This window comes from Panthera pardus, unplaced genomic scaffold (assembly GCF_024362965.1).
Source record: "Panthera pardus isolate Hobbes unplaced genomic scaffold, ASM2436296v1 HiC_scaffold_7, whole genome shotgun sequence".
NCBI classification, from domain to species: Eukaryota; Metazoa; Chordata; class Mammalia; order Carnivora; family Felidae; genus Panthera; species Panthera pardus.
Window position 1 is genome coordinate 43,169,213 of NW_026527002.1, and position 18,940 is coordinate 43,188,152.

An 18,940-nucleotide genomic window follows, 5' to 3' on the forward strand; every position below is an offset into this window, starting at 1 on the left:
CACACACGCGCGCACACACACACACACACACACACAACCACCTCCATATCAAAACTTTCAGAACTCAGATTTAGGGGAGGGGTGAGGAGACCCTCTGCAGGTCTCTAACATTCTCACTCTGTGAAACTCTCCCCTCTCTGAGAGTGTATCTTATGAACTCTAGCTGCCTTGGCCTCCTCTGTGAACACTCAGATCCCTCTCCTTAACTCGGTTGGCTGCTCTCTGTTTGGGTTTTCCTTCTCTGAACTGCAACTGCAACTGTCAAGGCAGTAATCTAGGGCCAGCACAGAGCTCACCCTATTTGTTTCTGTCTCTTGGGCACCTATGTCCTTCATTTCCTGATGTCCACTGTCTTGTTTCATACATTTTATTTGGATTTTTGTTTAATATTGAAAGACAAGTTTGGTCCTTTTTACTTCTGCTTGGCCAGAAGTGAGTGTCAAATCACTAATTTTTGTCCAGTGTATACAACCATATTCATTTTATGTTTTGTACATTTTGGTTCATTCCTTTCTCACTACTTGATTCTAATTTGGGAATGTGGATCTCAGGGATTTCATGAACTGCCCAAAGACTGAGATTAAAAATAAGCAGCATCTATGAATTATCAGAACCCATTGCCTATATCCTGGAAATGGCTCTTAGGAAATAGATCTTATTTCGTCTCTTTGCCTTTCCCCAGAGAGCTGTTTATTTCCCTGGGGGCGGGGGGAAAGAATTATACAGGACCAAACGATAGCGGAATTGGCCCATTTCCTAACTGACCCCCTTACTGCTGCTTTACTGGAGAAGTATTAGAGGAGCTAGGATGGGGGACATTGTGAATATTGCGGGCAGGGGAGTGTGTTGGTGAATGTGGTTATCAGTAGCACTAGTAATATAGGAGATATGGAGAAGTACATGGGAGTTGGAAAAATAGAAGGGTGGAAGAAGGAATATGAAAAAAAACTCACAAGAACATGCACATCCTAACTGCTTAGGTCTACTAGATAGTTGTGGAGACTGGCACATGCTATTGAATAACTATAGCTATAGACATTTTTAGGTAGAATTCTCTTATTTTCCATAAATTGTTGTAAAAGGAACTGTTCATCTGCTAAGAAATGGTGTATCATTTGAGTGGTGGCCTATTTCCTCTGCATACAGCAGCTTTCCAATTTGACTTCAGGGTCAAGTTGCTTTTCTGATTCATTTGGTTGAGTAGACTTAAGTGCAAATTGAGAAGAGAAACCATTTAAATACTGTATAATGTGAAGAAGGTGAATTCTGCAACAGAAAAAGGAGGGGATTCAGGGAAAGGAGGTCGATTGCTGATTTTGCCCTTGACTTCGTTAAGATGTGGCTTTGAGGGTTCTGATGTGTCTGCGAATGATTTGGAGTTTAGGTTCCCCAGAGTGTTCCACCTTCCTCACAATAATTACACTAATGACACCAAGAGTGTTTTGAAAATCCTCATGCTTCTACACCACATCCATTTCATTGCCACGCAGTTCTATTTGCTCAGTATGCTTCCTTCATAATAATTCGAGATGCTTCCCATTTACCTTGAGTAAATATCAAACAGATCTTGATATCTATATCTGTCTCATGAAATATACATTCTCTCTAACTGTGCCCAAATGATTAATTTACTGCTATGTGATGATTAGCATAAAAATCTCATCACGACACCAGATAGAAATGTTATCACTAATTGCCGTTTGAAGTGAAGAATGTTTTTTGCATAGAAATAAATGATGCATGCTTACTTCTCAATTCTGTGTTAAACCAGAAAACCCAAGACCATTTTTGGAGCTGAAAGAAATTACCTTTGAAGTTTTTTTCTTCTCTCTCCCTTAAATGGTCCATAGTTCAGCAAAGGAATGGTGGAAAGCAATTGTTAATGGAGTTTTGTACACGAAATGAGATAAGTCAACTCAGTTCTCATCAAAGCAGGTCTTCCAATCAATCAGTTACTCAAATCAGGCAAAGATCTTTTCCCTGGATATTAAGGCCTCCCTGCGATCCTGAAACTTGGCAGGTAACCACTCATATATTTGCAGCATATCCTAAGAGCACTCAAGCTCTTCAGAGAACCTGACATTCTTAATATCACTGGTGGTTATTCTGGGTCCCCTCAAGCAGTATCTCTGGGTTGGACGGTACCTCAGAGAGCCTTGTTCTATTTTCCAGATTGAAAGAACATTAGCTGTGCCTTACATCTTCATGATATAAAAGTCACACCCTAGTCTATTTAGTTCTCTTAACTCTAAGTACCAGCCAGTCTATCCCAGAAATTGTAATGGAACGTGAATTTCCACCAAGCTCTGACTTGCCATCCAGATCATCATCACCATTATCACTAACACCCACCCTGGGCTAGTTATACCGCTAAGAACTTTATATGCATCTTCTCATTTAATCTTCACTCGATGCATCGATGCTAGTCCTATTTTAACCCCCATTTTAGAGATGAGAAAACCTGGGTATACAACTCATAAATAACTTTTTCAAGATCATGGAGCTGATAAAATGTAGCTGAAATCTAGAAAATTCAAGCCAAATATTACCTCAGACAAACAAATTCTCTGAACAGCAAACCTTTCTAGCTTTCACCGTGTGGATGGATTGAGTCTAACTGGCGCATTTTCATTTCAACGAATAGCAGGTGGGGCTTCAACAGCGCCATGCTTTGGCCCGAGAAAGAGGGGCCTTGTGCTTTTAGAGGGCTACACATATCACAAACACACACCAACAGCAAATTTCGTGAGGGATATATGGTTGCTTCTGTCACCAGGGATCTGGTGCTCAGGGCTTGCACAGCGTGACCAATGACTCTAAGCCTCCACTCCCAGGCTCCAAGGACGCCCTGCTCCTCAGGTCTTGCCTTTGAGAGAAGACTGTATCTGAATGTTGTGAACATAGACACTACCTAAGAGCATGAAGACTTGAAGAACAGAAGTACTCAAGAAAAAAAGACAAATTCATTAACTTGTCAAATCTTTCCTCTCAGAGATCAAGAATGCAATAGATTCTTGCATTAATGAGCTATTATTCCCCAGAAGTGTTGAGCATTTTTTCTTGATTCTCATCGTGTCCCAGTTTGTGGCCCTGAACATACCTGTGAATAAAGCATGGCATTTGCAAGAGTTGTACATGGTGACACGCTACATTATTTTATATCTGCGATATTAAATAATATGTATTCCTCATAAATTTGAGTAACTATTGATTTAGGCATAACACTTTTGAAATCTAATATCCATAATTTAAATTGGCGAGCAGATGGACACTCAATGTTAAATGCAAATTGTTTTATTTTTGTAAAAATATTTAACATTTTTAAATTTAAATTTTAAGTTCACTTTATTTAAATATTTTTATTTAAAATTTATTCATTAATTATAATTTGTGTTTCTTTTATTAATTTTTGTTAAATTTACATCCAAATTAGTTAGCATATAGTGCAACAATATCAGGAGTAGATTCCTTAATGCCCTTTACCCATTTAGCCCATCCCCCCTCCCACAACCCCTCCAGTAACCTTCAGTTTGTTCTCCATATTTCTGAGTCTCTTCTGTTTTGTCCCCCTCCATGTTTTTATATTATTTTTGTTTCCTTTCCCTTATGTTCATCTGTTTTGTCTCTTGAAGTCCTCAAATGAGTGAGGTCATATGATTTTTGTCTTTCTCTGACTAATTTCGCTTCGCATAATACCCTCCAGTTCCATCCATGCAGTTGCAAATGGAAAGATTTCATTCTTTTTGATTGCCGAGTAAAACTCCACTGTGTACATATATGCCACATCTTCTTTACCTATTCATCCATCGATGAACATTTGGGCTCTTTCCATACTTTGGCTATTATTTTTGGTGCTGCTATAAACATGGTGGTGCATGTGTCCCTTCGAAACAACATACCTGTATCCCGTGGATAAATGCCTAGTAGTTGCTAGGTCGTATGGTAGTTCTATTTTTAGTTTTTTGAGGAACCTCCATACTGTTTTCCAGAGTGGCTGCACCATCTTGCATTGCCACCAACAATGTAAAAGAGATCCTCTTTCTCCGCATCCTCGCCAACATCTGTTGTTGCCTGAGTTGTTGATGTAAGCCATTCTGACAGATGTAAGGTGGTATCTCATTGTGGTTTTGATTTGTATTTCCCTGATGATAAGCAATGTTGAGCATTTTTTCATGTGTCAGTTGGCCATCTGGATGTCTTCTTTGGAGAAGTGTCTATTCATGTCTTTTGCCCATTTCTTCACTGGATAATTTGTTTTTTGGATGTTGAGTTTGATAAGTTCTTTATAGATTTTGGATACTAGCCCTTTATCTGATAATGTCATTTGCAAATATCTTCTCCCATTCTGTCACTTGCCTTTTAGTTTTGTTGATTGTTTCCTTCGCTGTGCAGAAGCTTTTTATTTTGATGAGGTCCCAGTAGTTCATTTTTGCTTTTGTTTCCCTGGCCTCCAGAGACGTGTTGAGTAAGCAGTTGCTGCAGGCAAGATCAAAGAGATTTTTGCCTGCTTTCTCCTCAAGGATTTTGGTGGCTTCCTGTCTTACATTTAGGTCTTTCATCCATTTTGAGTTTCTTTTGTGAATGGTGTAAGAAAGTGGTCCAGGCTCATTCTTCATGTCGCTGTTCAGTTTTCCCAGCACCACTTGCTGAAGAGACTGTCTTTATTCCATTGGATATTCTTTCCTGCTTTGTCAAAGATTAGTTGGCTATATTTCTGGCTATATTTCTCTATTCTGTTCCATTGATCTGAGTGCCTGTTCTTGTGCCAGTACCATACTGTCTTGATGATTACAACTTTGTAGTATAGCTTGAAGTCTGGTATTGTGATGCCTCCTGCTTTGGTTTTCTTTTTCAAGATTGCTTTGGCTATTCGGGGTTTTTGTGGTTCCATACAAATTTTAGGATTATTTGTTCTAGCTCTGTGAAGAATGCTGGTGTTATTTTGATAGGGATTTCATTGACTATGTAGATGGCTTTGGGTAGTATCAACATTTTAATAATATTTGTTCTTCCTATCCAGGAGCATGGAATCTTTTTCCGTTTGTGTGTGTGTGTGTGTGTGTGTGTGTGTGTGTGTCTTCTTCAATTTCTTTCATAAGCTTTCTATAGTTTTCAGTGTATAGATTTTTCACCTCTTTAGTTAGTTTTATTCCTAGATATTTTATGGGTTTTGGTGAAACTGTAAATGGGATCAATTCCTTGATTTCTCTTTCTGTCACTTCATCGTTGGTGTATAGGAATGCAACTGATTTCTGTGCGTTGATTTTATATCCTGCAACTTTACTGAATTCATGAATCAATTCTAGCAGTTTTTTGGTAGATCTTTTTGGGTTTTCCATATAGAATATCATGTCATCTGTGAAGAATGAAAGTTTGACCTCCTCCTGGCCAATTTAGATGCCTTTTATTTCTTGGTGTTGTCTGATTGCTGAGGCTAAGACTTCCAATACTATGTTGAATAACAGTGGCAAGAGTGGACATCCCTGTATTGTTCCTGACCTTAGGAGGAAAGCTGTCAGTTTTTCCCCATTGAGGATGATATTAGCGTTGTGTTGTTCATATACGGCGTTTATGATCTCAAGGTATGCTCCTTCTATCCCTACTTTCTTGAGGGTCTTTATCAAGAAAGGATGCTGTATTTTTGTCAAGTGCTTTCTCTGCATCTATTGAGAGGATCATATGGTTCTTGTCCTTTCTTTTACTGATGTGATGAATCATGTTAATTGTTTTGCGGATATTGAACCAGCCCTGCATCCCAGGTATAAATCCCGCTTGGTCATGGTGAATAATTTTTTTAATGTATTGTTGGATCCTGTTGGCTAATATCTTGTTGAGGATTTTTGTATCCATGTTCATCAGGGAAATTGGTCTATAGTTGTTTTTAGTGTGGTCTCTGTCTGGTTTTGGAATCAAGGTAATGCTGGCTTCCTAGAAAGAGTTTGGAAGTCTTCCTTCCATTTCTATTTTTTGGAATACCTTCAAGAGAATAAATAGGTGTTAACTCTTCCTTAAATGCTTGGTAGAATTCCCCTGGAAATCCATCTGGCCCTGGACTCTTGTTTTTTGGGAGATTTTTGATTACTAATTTGATTTCCTTACTGGTGATGGGTCTGTTCAAATTTTCTATTTCCTCCTGTTTCAGTTTTGGTAGTGTATATGTTTCTAGGAATTTGTCCATTTCTTCCAGATTGCCCATTTTATTGGCATATAATTGTTCTTAATATTATCTTATTAGTGTTTTTATTTCTGCTGTATTGGTTGTGATCTCTCCTCTTTAATTCTTGATTTTTTTTTATTTGAGTCTTTTCCTTTTTCTTTTTGATCAAACTAGCTAGTGGCTTATCAATTTTGTTAATTCTTTCAAAGAACCAGCTTCTGGTTTCATTGTTCTGTTCTACTGGTTTTTTTTGTTTGTTTGTTTTTTTCAATAGCATTATTTCTGCTCTAATCTTTATTATTTCCTGTCTTCTGCTGGTTTGGGGTTTTATTTGCTGTTCTTTTTCCAGCTCCTTAAGGCATAAGGTTAGGTTGTGTATCTGAGATCTTTCTTCCTTCTTTAGAAAGGCTTGGATTGCTATATACTTTCCTGTTATGACCACCTTTGCTGCGTCCTAGAGGTTTTGGGTTTTGGTGTTATCATTTTCATTGGCTTCCATGAATTTTTTAATTTCCTCTTTAACTTCTTGGTTAGCCCATTCATTCTTTAGTAGGATGTTCTTCAGTCTCCAAGTATTTGTTACCTTTCCAAATTTTTTCTTGTGGTTGATTTCAAGTTTCATAGCATTGTGGTCTGAAAATATGCACAGTATGATCTCAATCTTTTTCTATTTACTTAAGGCTGATTTGTGTCCCAGTATATGGTCTATACTGGAGAACGTTCCATGTGCACTGGAGAAGAATGTGTATCCTGCTGCTTTAGGATGAAATGTTCTGAATATATCTGTTAAGTCCATCTGGTCCAGTGTGTCATTCAAAGCCATTGTTTCCTTGTTGATTTTTGATTAGATGATCTGTCCATTGCTGTGAGTGGGATGTTGAAGTCTCCTACTATTATAGTATTACTGTCAATGAGTTACTTTATGTTTGTGATTAATTGATTTATATATTTTGGTGCTCTCACATTTTGGCGCATAAATGTGTACAGTTTTTAGGTCTTCTTGGTGGATAGACCCCTTGATTATGCTATAATGCCCTTCTGTATCTCTTGATACAGTCTACCTTAAAGTCTAGATTGTCTGATATAAGTAGGGCTACTCTGGCTTTCTTTTGTTGACCATTAGCATGAGAGATGGTTCTCCATCCCCTTACTGTCAATCTGAAGGTGTCTTTAGGTCTAAAGTGGGTCTCTTGTGAACAGGATCTTGTTTTCTTATCCATTCTGTTACCCTATGTCTTTTGATTGGAGCATTGAGTCCATTGATGTTTAGAGTGAGTACTGAAAGATATGAATTTATTGTCATTATGTTTCTTGTAGAGTTGGAGTTTCTGGTGGTGTTCTCTGGTCCTTTTTAATCCTTTGTTGCTTTTGGTATTTATATATATATTTTTTTTTTTCATCTTTTCTTCCCTCAGAAAATCCCCCTTAAAATTTCTTGCAGGGCTGGTTTAGTGCTTACAAACTCCTTTAATTTTTATTTGTCTGGGAACCTTTTAATCTCTCCTTCTATTTTGAATGACAGCCTTGCTGGATAAAGAATTCTTGGCTGCATAGTTTTCTGATTCAGCACACTGAATATATCCCGCCACTCCTTTCTGGCCTGCCAAGTTTCTGTGGATAGGTCTGCTACAAACCTGATCTGTCTTCCCTTGTAGGTTAGGGACTTTTTTTCCCTTGCTGCTTTCGTGATTCTCTCCTTGCCTAAGTATGTTGTGAATTTGACTATGATATGGCTTGTTGATGGTCGGTTTTTGTTGAATCTCATGGGGGTCCTCTGTGCTTCCTGGATTTTGATGTCTGTGTCTTTCCCCAGGTTAGGAAAGTTTTCTGTTATGATTTGCTCACATAACCCTTCTACCCCTATTTCTCTCTCTTCCTCCTCTGGGACCCCTATGATTCTGATATTGTTTCTTTTTAATGAGTAACTGATTTCTCTCATTCTTAAATTGTGCTCTTTTGCCTTAATCTCCCTCTTTTTTTTCTGCTTTATTATTCTCTATAAGTTTGTTCTCTATATCACTGATTCTCTGTTCTGCCTCATCCATCCTTGCCGCCACTGCATCCATCCGTGATTGCAGCTCAGTTATGGCATTTTTAATTTCATTCTGGCTATTTTTTACTTCTTTTATCTCTGCAGAAAAGGATTCTAGTCTATTTTTGACTCCAGTTAGTATTCTTCTTATTGTGATTCTAAATTCTGGTTCAGACATCTTGCTTGTATGTGTTGGTTAAATCCCTGGCTGTCATTTCTTCATGCTCATTCTTTTGGGGTGAATTCCTTCCTTTTGTCATTTTGAAGGGAGAAAAGGAATTAATGAGGTAGAAAAATTAAAATTAAAAAACTAAAATTAAAAAATATTAAAATTAAAAAATTAAAAATACACACACATACAAAAAGTGAATAAATGATGCTCGATCCTAGTTGTGTTTTGGTCTGAGTGTTGAAAGTGGTTTGCCAGATTAGAGAAAAAAAGAGGGAGGGGGAAGGAAATTGTTCGAGAATTTGAAAAAATGAATACACTGAAGTAGACTAAAATGAGATGATGGGAGTAACATAGAATTTGAAAAAATTTACACAAAAGTAAAGAATATAGTAGAAAAAAATTAAAGAAAAATATTTTTAATAAAAATTAAAAATAAAAATGAATTTTTTCTCTTTCTGTTTTCAAGAATAAGAAAAGAAACAAAAAAGAGAAAAAAGAGAAGAAAAAAAGGAAATTTTTTGAAAATTTGAAAAAGTGAATACACTGTAGTAGACTGGAATAAAATGATGGAAGTAAAATAGAATTTGAAAAAATTTACATAAATGTAAAAAAATAGTAAAAAAATTAAAAATATTTTAATAGAAATTTAAAGTAAAAATGAAGTTTTTCTCTTTTTGCATTCAAGAAAAAGAAAAGAAATGAAAAAGTTAAAAAAATATTTTTAAAAAGAAATCATTTGAAAATTTGAAAAAGTGATTACACTGAAGTAGACTAAAATAAAATGATGGAAGTAAAATAGAATTTGAAAAAAATTACACAAAAGTAAAAAATATAGTAAAAAATATAAAGAAAAATATTTTTAATAAAAATTGAAAATAAAAATGAGTTTTTTCTCTTTCTGTATTCAAGAAAAAGAAAAGAAGTGAAAAAGAGAAAGAAAAGAAAGAAAATTGAATAGATGGACCTGCTAACAGATTGAAATAGGACTGAAATTACTTCATTTTTTCTTAGAAGTCATACTATGAAGTGCTTTATAGTCCATCAACTAAGCAGGTAGTGAGACTTGTGTTCTTGAAGAGCAAGGTTGGTCCAGTTGGACGGGGCTCAGTGTAATGGTTCCGTTCTCCCCTAGATGGCGCTGCTAGCCTACTGGGGTGGAGTATCGTGGCACTCTAGGTGTGTATGCGCATGCGCAGGAGCAGTGAAAATGGCGTCGCCCAGCTACCCAGTCTCTAGTATCAGAACTCTGTTCTCCCTGATCAGCAATCACGCACGCATCCTCTGTCTTCAGCTCTTATCCACTCCCTGCTTTTTCACTGTCTGTGACCAGGCCCCAGGCAGTACCTCTCTCCCGAGTTTTGTCTCAAATACAGCCATTTTCCCTGGCTCCTTACTTCCGAAGGACTGCAGCTTTGACCCACTCCGCCCTTCTGCGGGAGGGTCTCACCGAGCAATGGCCAAATGAGCAATGGCCAAATGAGCAACGGCCGAATGTTGGCTGCACCCAGGAACGCTTTCTGCTGGACCCTGCTGCTGCCGGTGTCCCGAGACTGCAGCCAGGTGCCAGCCCACCCCAGAAAAATTTCGTGAAATAGTGTAGTAGCAGCTTTTCAGGGATTATGAAAAATCACAACACACATCTGGCACCAGGCTTCACCCTTAATGACCTTGCCCCAGCACCAGCAAATGTGGCCATTCTCTGGGGTCTGCTGGGACCAGGTGGCTTCAACGGTCTCTACCAAATGTCCTTCCAGCAGTGGAACCACTTTTCCCTGTGTGGCCCAAGAACCTCCCGGACCCCACTCTGCTCCTGGGGATTCGCCCTTCCCACCAGAGCACCACCAGGTATGGAGCTGTGGAGTTGCAGACTTAGCGCTCCCCTTGTTTACAGTCTTAATGGAATTTAAACCCTCTCCTTTCTCCTTTCTCCCTTTTTAGTTTAGTCCCTGTAGCTGTTTCCAATTTTCCATTTTCTCTCCGGCTCCTTTTGGGGAGGGGTGCTTTTCCCGTATTCTCCCTCCTTCCCCCGTCTCCATCCTCTCTCCACCTGCAAAAGCACCTCCCTGCCTGCTGCAGCTTCTCACTCCCCATGTCAGCTCTTTGTGCCGTGTACCTGCTGAATTCTGTGATTCAGGTTGTGCAGATTGTTGTGTTAATCCCCCAATCAGTTTTCTAGGTGTGTAGGAGGGTTTAGTGTTGGTCTGGCTCTATATCATGGACGCAAGACACACAAAAAACTTCCATGCTGTTCTGCCATCTTGGCTCCTCCCAATTTGTGTTTCTTTTTAATTCAATAGTTGTTTATTATTTCTAATTGTAAAACACACATAAGCTAAAATTTACCATGTTAACCATTTTTAAGAATACAGTTCAGTGGCATTAAGTACACCCACATTTTTGTGCAACCATCAGCACCATCTATCTCCAGAATCCTTTTCCTCTTACAAAACTGAAACCCTGTCCCAATTAAACAAGAACACCCCATTGTCCCCAGGGTCCCCAGCCTCTCGCAACCACCTGTCTACTTTCTGTCTCTGTGAATCTGACTACTCCAAGTACCTTATATAAGTGAAATCATACCATAGTTTTCCAGTGACTGGCATTTCACTTAATGTAACATCCTCAAGGTTCATCGATGTTGTAGGATGTATCAGAATTTCCTCCCTTTCTAAAACTGAATAATACTACATTGTATGCTTAAAGCACATTGTGTTTATTCGTCAATATTGACTTGGGTTTTTTACACTTTGGGACCATTGTGAGTAATGCTGCCATGAACACTAGTATATAAATATCTCTTCTAGATCCTGCTTAACCCCAGCAGTGAAATTGCTGGATCACATTGTAATTCCATTTCTAATTTTTTGAGGAACCACGATACTGTTTTCCACAGTGGCTGCACCATCTTACATTCCCAGCAACAGTGCACAAGGGCTCTGATTTCTCCACATCCTCACCAACACTTGTTATTTTCCCTTTTCTTTCCCCATGCTTTTGTTTTTCTGTTTTGTGTTTGTTTTTGTTTTGTAGCCATTCTAATGGGTGTGAGATGGTATCTTATTGTAGTTTTGAGTTCAGTTCCTTAATGATTGGTAATGCTGAGCATCTTTTTATGTGCTTATTGGTCATTTGCATATGTCTTTGAAGAAATATCTGTTTAAGTCTTTTGCCCAATTTTTAATCAAGGTGTTTGGGTTTATTGTTGTTGTTGTTGTTGTTGTTGTTGTTGTTGTAATTGAGTTGTAAGAGTTCTTTATATATTCTGTGTATAACCTTATCAGAGAGATGATTTGCAAATATTTTCTCTCATTCTGGGGGTTACCTTTTCACTCTGATGATTGTTATCAGTTGATGCAGAGAATTTTTAAATTTTGATATAGTCCAGTTTATTATTTTCTTTTGTTGCCTGTTCCTTTGATGTCTTATCCAAGAAACCATTGCCACATGTGTTGTCATAAAGCTTTTCGCCTATGGTTTTTTTCAAAAAAAGTTTTATAGTGTTAGCTTTCACATTTAGGTCTTTGATCCATTTTGGGTCAATTTTATATATGGTATAATATAAGGGTTCAACTTTATTCTTTTATATATAGCATAATGTAAGGGTCCAACTTTATTCTTTTGAGTATGAATATCCAGTTTTCCCAACAACAATTGTTGAATAGACTATCTTTTCTTCATTGAATGGTCTGGGCACCCTGGTCAAAAATCATTCAACCATCTCTAACAGAAGGTTGTTTCTGGATTCTTTATTCTATTCCAGTGTTCTAAGTGTTTGTCTTTATGCCAGTACCACACTGTTTTATTTACTGTAACTTTATACATTTTGAAAACAGTAAGTGTAAGACCTCAAACTTTGTTCTTTTTCAAAATTGTTTTGACTATTTGGGGCCCCTTGTGATTCTATATGAATTTTAAGATGGATTTTTTATTTCCATAAAAAAAACACTATTGAAATTTTGATGGGAATTGCACTGACTCTATAGATCACTTTGGGTAACATCAATATCCTAACAGCATTAAGTCTTCTAATCCACAAGTAAGGGATGTTGTTTTAGCTCAGGCTACTCTAACAAAATACCATAGACTGATATCTTACACAACAGACATTTATTTCTCACAGTTCTGGATGCTGGGAAGTCCAAGATCAAGGTGCTCACAGATTAAGTTCTTAGTGAAGACCCTCTTCCTGACTTGTATACAATCACCTTCACTGTGTGCATGCACATGATTTTTTGTTAGTGTGTGTTCATTGGAGAGCTCATGTCTCTTCCACTTTTTAAAGAGCAATAATCCCATAATTTACATTACAAATCTGATTATGCACTCCTGCTTGGAGCCCTTCAGTAGCTTCTCTTTGCACTTGGGATAAAGTTCATAATACAAAGTCCTGAATGTTCTAACCTTGTCTTCCTTTCTGGCCTCAGTTTACATGCCACTCTTCCTGTCTTCACTCTGCCCACATTGACTTTTTTTCTAGTTCTAACATCACTTCCTGCCCCCAAGACCTGTGCACATGTGGTTTCTTCCTAGAATGTTCTCCCCTTACCCTTTTTCTTTGTCTGTTCAACTCCTGCCTATCCCCTGGGCTCATCTCTAAGGTCTCTTCCTCTGGCATGCCTCCTTTAAATCTTGGGACTAGAGAGATCCCAATAATAACACAAACTATAATTATTTTTATGGTCATGTATAAAGATTAACATTTGTTTTTACCTATCCAGTAGGCAACGAGATAAGCATTTCACATGTATTCACTCATGTCATTCTCCCAAAAGCCCTCCTCTCCATTTTTACAAATGAAGAAGTCAAGATTTAGACAGCTTAAGTCACTGCCCCTGGTCACATTACTAATAAGAGGTGGAGTCAAGATTTCAATCAAGGTTATCTAATCCCAGAGCTTATGTATTTAGTCCTAATACCTCATTGATTTTCTCTGTTAAGGGCCCTCATTCATGATTTGTTCATTTATTCCACATGTTTATCAAGTTTCTACCATGTGGCAGGCACTGTAAGGTACTGGGGTATGGAGGTGAGCAGCAAGACAAAAAAGGTCCCTACATTTAAAGAACTTTGTCGTAGTGGAGGAGCAAGAACATAAAATGTAGAAGTAAGCAAATAAACAAAGATCACTTCTATGGAACTGAGCTGATTATGTGGTGAATAATAAGTATGGAAGGCCTGCTATTGACAGGATGGGCTCTGATGGTCTCTAAAAAGGGGACATTTGAGCTGAGTCCTGAAGGATGATGGGGCAGAACTAGCTAATTGTCCCTAAGAATGCATTCTACTTTTTTTATGGTAACAGACCCCCTAAATTTTAGCTAGGTTGTAGTCTCTACCTTACTTTATAATTAGGTGTAACCATGAGACTAAGTTCTGGCTAATGGGTTATAACTGGAAGTGGCCCAAGAAACTTCCAGTAAGTCTCCTTAAAGGGAGCAAGGGAGATGGGCATGCTCTTCTCCTCCCATCCTCTTTCCTTTCGGAAGGTTGAAGCATCAACAGCCAACTTGGACCATGAAATGAACTTGAGAATGCAAGTCACACACAGCAGAGAAGCAAACAGGAAGGAGTATGGGTCCCTGATGATGGGGAGTGCCATATCGCCCTGGACTGACTCCCTCAGATAAACTTTATTGAAGTAGTTCTTCCTGCAAAGCATGACTGCACTTCTTTATGATTTTGAAGACTTCATACTGCTGCTTGTGAAGTGTAGACTACAAGCTCCATGCACCAGCTGTCAGCCACGGTAGTGACCAACTAAACATCCTCAGGAAGTCATCATAGGCCCTTTGGTTGACTCTAACTCCCAATCACAGGAAATGACCGGTTTTCTTTTCTCTCTGGTATGCCTTTGGAAGGAGTTTGGAAGGCATTTGGTGTGCCGGAAGGGCCACTCACTTGATCAGATGGCACCTGCCAAACTGACACAGATAAAGAGTGCCACAATGCAGATCTCTGAAAAATGCCTCCATGACATATTAGCAATTTCACAAACACATTCAAAAGTTCAGATAACACTTTTGATGTCCTTGATCTTTGCACTTCCAAATCGTGGCTGAACAAACAGAAATCAGTCTTCTTTGAAACCTTCAAAGCAGTGAAATTGCTTAAATCAGTTTGTTGACTATTCTCTGACTTCCAAAGGTCAGGGAAGGTTTTCTGTGTGTGTTCGTCCCTTCTGATTCACTTTCACATTCTCTTGTAAGTACTTTGGTTCTAAAAAAAAATTAAGTCAATCATTTATTTGTTTTTTATGCAACTTTGAATTTCCAATAAAGACTTGGCCAACTTTTCTGAGGACCAAAAATGGCTATTTTTGAAATAGTTGCATAAACATCCTATTAGGAAATGGTAAATAGAACTTACCAGCATGGAGGTAAATGAGTAAGTGCAGAACTGATTCTTTTACCAACATATTTAAACCTCATGAAATCAGAAACGTGTTATTACACCAGAAGATTCCACATAAAATCCAGTGTGCTCCAGTTTGTTGCGTTATCATTTGTGTGAACTGGGGCTTGATCATGGCAGTAGAAGAGATACATGATTTTGTACTTGTTTCTCAACAATTTCCAACTCAGTAATCAGCACCTGAGGGTGACTCTCCCTGTGAGGAAGACAGCATGGAAGTTGCCATGTATGGAGATGAGCTAAGGGGCTGAGCAGTGGCGTCTTCACTATCATTATGACCTCAATTAGGATTCTAAAGGGAAGTCACAAGAATACATGTAAACTAACTGCAGAAAAAATGAGAGAGAGATAGAATGGAAAAATACTGAAGTATCCTGTGAACTCCACTTGGGTATTTCCAGGCTTTAGAAATTAAACCAGAGACTGATTCCTGATTAACAGTCCTTCCCAAACCCTTTCACCTCACAAATATTACATAAAATGATGATATTTTCATGGCCCATGGGGATAAAATAATGAGGCTTCTTCGTGAAATCAAAAGCGACTTACTCCTTGGCATACTGATCAGCCACCCAGATAAAGACCTTTCTTTAGTCTCCCACTTCCCAAGTTCTTAGGAAACAATCATGGCCAACATTTCTTGAGCCCCTGTTGTATGGCAGACACTGCTCTAAGCGTTACACATGCATTTTATTCACTCATTAAATCTTCACACAAGTTAGGTATTATATTTTCCTCTTTTACATATAAGAAAACCCAGGTATTTGGAGTCTAAGCTATATACTCAAGGTCACATGGCTCATGGTGCAGGCAGGGTTTAAATCTACTTTGGCCCTTAATCTAGTTTGGCATTAACCCTCAGTTATACTGTCTCTATCAGACACTAAAGCTTTCTTAAAAGGAAGTGAACTGATTGACCAGGTTTGAGTCAGGTACCCATCTGAGGACCAATCGATGATGAGAAGGGGGTGGGATCACACTAGAGAAAGCAACTTGGTCCTCATGCTACACCCTGTGGAAGGAGGGGGGGGGGGCAAATCCTGGCAAAGAAATGTTTGACCAACACTAATAAGGATCCTCTTCCTCCCCACCCTCCTCTTCTCTCAGGGACCCAGGGTTAACTGATATATTCTTCTCCTTTCATAGTACACTACAATCATGATGCTTCTCTTTATTTAATCTTATTCCTCTCCACACTAGAATTCCATCTCAATCCCAAAAGGCCACCATTCTACTTTGTTTGATAGGAATCATTTTACCTATATATGTTCTTATATACGTATACTGTTGTTTCGTGTGTATGCATTTTTAAGTAACATATATGACATGGTGCTACAAGCCCCATTCTTGTCTCCCTTTTGCCACTCAGTCTTACGTTCATAAGATATATCCACGTTGCCATGTTGCCAGCCCATTGCTTCTGACCACAGCATATACTCTAGGGTATGCCTGCACCACTCAACCCATGTCTTGTACCAGTCATGTACTACTGGGTTGTATAGACCACCCCACTCAACTTGGGATCCCCTCATCTGGGAAGACCCCCCTCTGCCTGGGGGAGTGTTCCTCCTCTGTGCTTGCACTTTCCTCTGAGCTTGCTTCCATCAGGACAGAGGCCATAGAGCACCTTGGTTTAAAGTACAGGATTGGGGCCACACTGCCTGGACTCAGAATCCCATCTCTTCCATTTATAGCTAAGTCATATAGCCTGTAGGTACCTCCTCTTCCTCATATGCAAAATGTTAGCCACAGCTACCCATGAGATTATTGTGAAGATTAAATGAGAAAAATCTATGAAATGTGCTAAGAACAGTGCCTGATACAAATGAAGTGCTATTATAACTACTGTAATATTTGTTGCATGTATCAGAATGGTCTATTTACTTGTCTATTCCACCACCAGATTATGAAACCCTTGGCTTTTCCATCTCTGTGTCTCAGAACCTCACACGTTGCAAGAACCCAATGCAGGTTCATTGGATGTTGCTCTCTCTTACTCACTCTGTGGTTTGACATGGCTGCAGTATTGGTATCTAGAAATGAACTGGGTTGAGAAGAGGCTCAGATAGAGTAGCCTGGAGATGTGGCTTTAGAAGGGAGAACTTTCCTGGAGCTATAATGCTGGGCAATAGAAAATATAGTGTCAGCTGCTACATACAGCCAGGAAGGCCAGCAGGTCACCCAAGAGCAGCTCCCAGAGGACATCCTTACATAGGCAGCTTTATGAACTTGGCCAGAGCGTGGCTAAGAGCCAGCTCATGGCCATGTGCCAACACTTTCTGGCCTCCTGTGTGTTTGCCTCAGTGACCTCGTCTGTACAATAGGACTAATACCATCTACCCTATACGATTGTCCCAAGGATTACGTGAGGGAACAATTATCAAGTGCTTAGAACAGTGTCTGGAATGACCTCAATCAGTCATAAATGTTAGCTTTCCTTAGAATGACCACCACGCAACTGATTACTCTTACTTACAAATAGAGTCGGAAGATGCCACTCGTTTTCTTTCCTGTTTCAGGATCTTGGAGTTTTTGTTTCTTCATCTGTATATTTGTTTTTTGGCTTTATTTATTTACTTGGTATTCTGGTGGGAACTATCTGTTAGCAGGTTATCTGATAGAAGGTTCTAGTCTTTTTAACCTCAACAAATGTGCCCTTGAACTCACAGGTGTGCAGTACAGCTTGTCTATCTTTGAAGGCTTCCTAAGGACAATATCATTCTCAGGTTAGAAGTTCTCTGAAGTGCCAGCTAGCAGCAACCCATAGTCAGATATTCCCAGGAATACCAGGGGGCACCATTTATAATCACAGAACATGCCTAAATGGGAATGAATTTGATCTTCTTTGTTGAAAAAAAAAAAAGTGAAGGGGAAGAAGAACAAGGAAATCAAACACAGGTCTGGTGGGGCTACCCTCAGAATGATGAAGGCCTTTCCTATTAGCTTTCTAAGCAACTTTTAGACGGCTGCTGTGCATAGAAAGACTCTTTTTTAAAATGCTTTGGTTTCATACAGGGAAATAAACCCTCAGGGTGAATTACTGGCTGCTCTACATTAGAGGCCTCGCTGTAAGAACCATTAGCTATAAAAAGAGAGGTTAATTATGAGGAGAACTGTGTGGCCGAAGCTGAGGGAGTTATAGTGACTTGCAGGGAGGGGGCTGATCAGGAGGCCACGTTTGATGGCAACGCCCTCTCCTGGACAAAGGCTGAATCTGGAGGCTGATACCAGGCGCAATGCTTGGGCCAGTTTGTGTTGGGTTCATTAGCTGTGGGGGTTATTGCCTATGGGATCTCCTGCCTATGGGAGGAGAAGGGGGAAGGAGCAAGAGGAGTGGGGAGACTTAGCAAAATTTCTCATTCTATAAAATTAGGATCTTGTGAAACTTCAAAAAGACTTTGTCAGGTTTAGTAATCCTACTCCTTACTCTCATCCATTCTAGAAGATTGGGCTTCCCACTATGCCTTAAGACATGCTCATGTAAAGAAGCACTTGGTTTCCAAGAAACCGCATGAATTTTTTTTTTCCTTTTAGAAGGACTCAAAGATAAAATGTTGTGTTTTGTCATGAAAATTTTATTTCAAGTGAGGAATCCAATTCCCAGTCTGGCCCCTGCCAACATTCTGAGGACAAATAGAAATCCAGGCTGGGCAAAATTTCGGAGCTCATCTCCGAAAGGGATATTTTGACAAAATGTATACATGCTTCAGACCTTGCTGTCGTTAACTGAGTACCTACTGTATGCCAGGCACCAACAGTACATTTTTCTTGCCTTGTTTCACTATACCACAGAATATGTGACTCCCCAGCACAGGTGTGTGGTCACTAGTTCTGCAAATGCACACACCAAGAATTAGGCTCACAGGTCCACCAAGGGCCACACAAAGAGAGCAGAGCAAGCATCAGTATTCAAATCCTTTGACAGACTGCTGTCATTTTCCACTCTTTAGCCCTGCCTCCACAAAATAACCCAAACAGTTACTGTTTGTAACCCTTGTCATAACCACTCAAAAGTATGTAGCTTAAAGGAAGAAATGTTAAAATGTCTACTCCTGAGTGTGACACCCTCTGATCTCACCCACCCTGTGTATGCTTCTGGACCCCCTTTTTTGTTAGCCTTCCCAACTCTGGAGTATGCAAGTAGGCAGGTGAACTTTGTGACAAATAC

General features: G+C 39.1%; 1 protein-coding gene and 1 long non-coding RNA gene across 2 annotated transcripts in view; one reads left to right on the forward strand and one right to left on the reverse strand.

The window, feature by feature from the left end:
• The window catches only part of CPQ (carboxypeptidase Q), a 545,816-nt gene that overhangs the window by 449,477 nt on the left and 77,399 nt on the right, over window positions 1-18,940 (forward strand). The gene's annotated exons all lie outside the window — the stretch shown is intronic.
• LOC109278049 (uncharacterized) lies at window positions 12,452-15,014 on the reverse strand. The gene is made up of 2 exons (XR_002085480.2): window positions 14,728-15,014; window positions 12,452-14,577 (listed from the first exon to the last, which is right to left on the reverse strand). It is a non-coding gene; the product is annotated as an uncharacterized LOC109278049 (long non-coding RNA).